The sequence below is a fragment of the Sapajus apella genome, unplaced genomic scaffold (genome assembly GCF_009761245.1).
Source record: "Sapajus apella isolate SASKATOON/1434 unplaced genomic scaffold, GSC_monkey_1.0 scaffold60, whole genome shotgun sequence".
NCBI lineage: Eukaryota > Metazoa > Chordata > Mammalia > Primates > Cebidae > Sapajus > Sapajus apella.
The window spans coordinates 12775519-12781023 of NW_022437000.1; the positions used below are offsets into that span (position 1 = coordinate 12775519).

The window sequence follows — 5505 nt, forward strand, 5'->3', positions numbered from 1 at the left end:
GCGAGTAACACAAACCAGAGACTGGCAGAGGTTGCAGTGAGCCAAGAACACACCACTGCACCCCAGCCGGGGCAACAAAAATGAAAAATCCATCTGAAAAAAAAAAAAAAAAAAAAAAAAGTGAAGCATCTATGCATAATGGAAAAACCAAAAGAAGGGGGAAAGAAGGAACAGAAGAAACATCTTCAGTAAAAGTGGCTATTTCCAAAATTAATGACAGATGGCAAACCACAGATCCAGGAAGCTCAGAGATAAATACAAAAGCAAAATAAATTTTTTAAAAAGGGTACACCTAGACATATCACGTTTAAATTGCAGAAAATTAGACTCAGAAGAAATCTTGAAAGAAGTCAGAGGAAAAGAACATTTTACCTACTGAGAAACAAGGGTAAGAATTACATCAAATTTCTTGCCAGAAACCATCTAAGGAAGAAAAGAATAATGTGAAAAATTTAAAGTGTTAAGAAGGCCACCAAACCAGAATTGTCTATCTCATAAAATTATCCTTCATACATGCAGGAGAAATAAAGACTTTCTCAGAAAAGCAAACATTGAGGAAATTCATCACCAATAGACCACCCTTGCAAGAAATGTTAAATGAAGTTCTTCAGGAAGAAGGAAAATTATACAGGTCAGAAATTCAGGTCTTAAAAGAACAAAGCGTCAAAGTGTGAGTTATTTGTGCTATTGTAACAGAATACCACAGACTGGTTAATTTGTAGAGAAGAGACATTTCTTTCCCCACAGTTCTGGAGGCTGGGAAGTCTAAGACCAAGGCACTGGCAGGACTGGTGTCTGGTGAGGGACCAGTCTCTGTTTCCAGCATGGCTCCTTGAGCACTGCATCCTCTGGAGGGGAGGAAGGCTGTGTCCTTATGTGGCAGAAGGTGAAAGGGCAAAGGGGCAAACTCCCTCTGCCAGGCCCTTTTATACAGGCACCTAATCAGACTCATGAGGGAGGGGCCCACATAGCCAAGTCACCTCTTAAAAGTCCCACATCCTGGGACTATGATGAGTTGTCTCACTGGCAACACCTGAATTTTGGAAGGGACACATTCAAACCATAGCAAGAAGGAATAAGGGAAAGTCGTACAATTAAATATTTTGCTTTTGTTTTGTTTTGTTTTGTTTTAGAGACGTGGTCTCACCATGTTGCACAGGCTGGTTTAGAGCTTCTGGGCTCAAGTGATGCACCTCCTCAGCCTCCTGAAGTGCTAGGATTACAACCACAACACCCAGCCTTCATTTTGTGTTCTTAATTGGTCTAACAGAGAGTACTTTATTCAGAATGCTAGTACTTGTTCAGTGATGATTGCACTGGGATAAATGAATGTATGACAGCAGAAGGGGGAATTGGGCGTGCCCTTGCTGGGAATCTGGGTTACATGAGAGTGGACGCAGATGAGCTGTACATGTGTATTGCAAATTCTAGCGCAACCACTAAGTAATTATAAAAAAATAAGTATAGTTGATATTCTAAGACAGGAGAGAAAATTGTCACATAGAATGTTTGATTAAAACCCAAGAAGGCAGGAAAAGAATAGAAGTCACAAAAGAAACAAAGACTATGAAGAAAGGAGTAAAAGTCAGTTACAAACATGGTAAATATTAACCCAGCTATAGTAATAATCCCTCTAAGTGTGAACTGTCTAAATTCACCAGATAAAGACAGAAACTGTCAAAACAGGAAAAACAAGCCTCACCATATTGTGTGCAAGAAAGCCACTTTAAATATAAAAATACAGGTTTAAGGGACAGAGGAAGAGCTTCCATGCTGCTGTTACTCAAGGGGACACAAGATTAGGTCTATTAACTTCAGACAAAGCAGACTGCAGAACAAGAGAAGTTACCAGGGATAAAGGGGGCATTGCATCACAACAAAGGACAGTTCTCCAAGACAACAAAACAATTCTTAATGTCTCTGTAACAACAGCAGGTCAAAATATGTGAGGCAGAAATGGATAGAACTGGAAAGAGAAAGAAAATCCACTTTCATAGTTGGAGACTTCATCACCTCTCTTTACAGGCAGAAAATCAGTAAGGCCACTGTTAAACACAACAGCACCATCAATCCCTTGGACCTAGTGGACATTTGTAAAATACTTCATTTAACAATAGCAGACCCCACATTCTTCTCAAGTTCACATGGAACATTTGCCATGACAGATCACATTCTGGGCCATAAAATACACCTTAGTGCATTCTCAAAAAATAGAAGTCATACCAAGTATTCTTTCAGACCACAGTAGAATTAAACTAGAAATAAATAAATAACAAAATTAACTGGAGAATCCCAAAATATTTGGAAAGTGAACAAAACACTACTAAATAACACATGAATCAAAGAAGTCTCAAGATATATAAAAATATTTTAAGCTAAACAAAAATTTAAATATAACTTATCAAATCTTGTGGAATGCAGGAAAAGCAGTGCTTAGAGGGAAATTTATAGTATTGACTACATAGATTAGAAAAGAAGAAAGATCCAAAATTAATAATCTTCAACTTTAGGAAACTAAAAAAAAAAAAAAAAAAGAAGAAGAATGAATAAACATTAGAGCAGAAATTAATGAAATTGAAAACAGGAAATAAGAGAAAATTTTAAAAATCATAAGCTAGTTCTTTGAAAAAAATCAGTAAAATCAATGAAGCTCTAGCCAGGCTAAACAAGGGAAAAAGAAAAGAGACACAAATTCCAAACATCAGAAATAAAAGAGTGGCATCACGACCGGTAGCATGGCTAATAAAAAGATTAAAAGGAATATTATGAACAGCCCTACACCCATAAACTTGATAAGATTGACCAGTTTTTTGTAAAGCACTATCTACCAAAATTCAAACAAGGAGCAAGGTAAGCTGGGTGAGTCAACATCAATTAAAGAAATGGAATCAATAATTAATAATCTTCCAAAATGGAAAGCACAAGTCCCAAATGTTTTCACTGATGAATTCTACCAAACATTTCAGGGAAAAAAAAAAAAAATCAATTCTCTACAATCTCTTCCAGATAATGGAAGCAGAAGGAACACTTTCTAATTCATTCTATTAGGCCAGCATTACACTAAAACCAAAACCAGAAAAAGATATTACCAGAAAGGCAATATCACAGACCAGTATTTCTCACGAACATAGAAGCAACAATTCTGAATGAATTATTAGCAAATCAAATTCAATGTATAAAAAGAATTATACACCACGACCAAGTGGGATTTATCCTAGGTATGCAAGGCTGATCCAACATTTCAAAATCAACTAATATAACACATAATATTTACAGGCTAAAGAAGAAAACTCACATTATTATATCAATAGGTGCAGAAAAAGCATTTGACAAAATTCAGTACCCACTCATGCATTGCAGCAAACTAAGAATGGGGGGAATTTCCTCAGCTTCATAAAGAACATTTCCAAAAAGCCCTATAGCTACCATCATACTTAATGGTGAAAAAGTAGATGATTTCACCCTAAGATTGGAAAAAAGGCAAGGAATCCCTCATCACTGTTCCTTTTCAACATCATGCTGGAAATCCTGGCTAATACCGTAAGAGTAGAAATGGGAATGAAGGCATACAAATTGGGAAGGAAGAGATAAGAATTGGTTCATGAGTGATATGATTGCCTATGTAGAAAATCCCGAAGAACCAACAATAACAAAAAAACTTCGGGATGTTAGAGGCGATGATAGCATGGTTGCAGGATTCAAAAATTAATCACTTCCCTATATGCCAGCAATGAACAATTGGAGTTTGAAATTTAAAACTCAACACTATTTACATTTATCCCCCCACCCACCAAATTAGATAGATATAAATCTAACAAGATATGTACAAGATCTAGATGAGAAAAACTACAAAGCTGCAATGAAAGAAATCAAAGAAGATTTGAGTCAATGGAGAGATGCTCCATGTTCATGGATGGGAAAACTCCATGTTTTTAACATGTCAAATCTTCCCAACTTGACCTATAGACTCAATACAATCTAATCAAATTCCCAGCAAGTTACTTTGTAGATATCAACAAACTGATTCTACATTTAAATGGAAAGGCAAAAGACCCAGACTAGCCTCACAATATTGAAGAACCAAGTTGGAGAACTGATACTTGCCAACTTTAAGACTTACGGTAAAACTGCAGTAATCAAGGCAGTGTGGTATTGCTGAAAGAATTGACAAATAGATCAATGAAAGATCGTAGAGTGCCTGGGAGTAGATCCACCCAGTAAATTCACCCAGATAGTCAACCCATCTTTGACAGAGGAACAAAGGCAATTCAGGGCAGACCGAAAAGCACTATTTCTTTTCAACAAAGAGTGCTAGAAAAACTGGACATACAAAAATCCCCAGCAACAGTGACTCCAGACAGTGAGCATACACCATTCAAGAAAATTAACTCTGAAAGCTTTGTCTCTTGGGGTAAAAAAAGAAAAAAGAGGAAAAAAAGAAAAAGAAGAAAATTAACTCGAGATGAGTCATAGACCTAAATGTAAAATGCATAATAATGAAACTCATAGAAATGTAGCAGAAAGTCTAGGTGATCTTGGGTTTGGCAGCAGGGTTTTTGATATAACACCAAAAACACTGTTCATGAAAGAAAAATTGGTAAGTTGGACTTCATGAAGATTGAAAACTTATGCCTTACAAACTACAGTTAAGAGAATGACAATACGAGCCACTGCCTGGGAGAAGAGATTTGCAGAACACATCTCTGATAAAAACCTGGTGTCAGACAACACATGGAAAATAATGGTGTTTGGATGGGTAGGGCAGGATGAGTTAGGGACGACCTGGAAAGTTAGTTTCTTTTCTAAAATTCCAGAGACTCTCGTGGAGCACGCCTGGCCCTTTTATTACAGTCAGCCTGAGAAGGAAACTGAAAACATGGCCATAGTTGTCATGAACGAGGGGAACCACTTTTTATCCTCATTCAGGAGCTTTATTATGAAAGGTGAAATCACTTTGTAAATGTGAATTAGAATAGAAAATGGAAATTCCTTATATAATCTCTAAGCCATTGGAAACTTGAGGCAAAGAAGTTTTAAAACAAAAGACACACATGGATTTCCTCTGAAATATTTGTAAACACCAAATTCAGAATATGACGGATGGTTTAGGACCGTACCGGGCTTTAGCTGTTACGTTGAATTGTAAATAACTTCTGTCTATGAGCCTGGAATTAAAGAATTTGACAACTACTTCTGGCTTCCCAGAGCCAGAACCCACCTCGAAATGGGATTTTGAAATGCGCACCATTGAAGATACACACAGATGGCAGAGGCCACTGCACAGGCTGTGAGAGCTTGTTTAGGTTTCGGTAGACTGTCTTCATTACCGTGTAAAACATGTCACATGAAATTTTAGAAACAATTTCCAAACTCAGCGAAGGTTCGTGACATCCGGGATGTTGTTGTTTTCAACACAGAGGTTGAGTGAAACTGCTAGAGAAGGAAAATGAGAAGTGTGGAGAGAAGAGGCTGTGGTGGCTGGGCACCCCCCTCCTTTTCCTCCCC

At 37.3% G+C, this 5505-nt stretch overlaps 1 protein-coding gene and 1 long non-coding RNA gene across 16 annotated transcripts in view; one reads left to right on the forward strand and one right to left on the reverse strand.

Annotated features, from left to right (window-relative positions):
• ATP11A (ATPase phospholipid transporting 11A) overlaps positions 1 to 5505 on the forward strand; it is a 179599-nt gene that overhangs the window by 94925 nt on the left and 79169 nt on the right. The gene's annotated exons all lie outside the window — the stretch shown is intronic.
• Positions 1 to 5505, reverse strand: part of LOC116528833 — a 21333-nt gene that overhangs the window by 10195 nt on the left and 5633 nt on the right. The window lies entirely within an intron of this gene.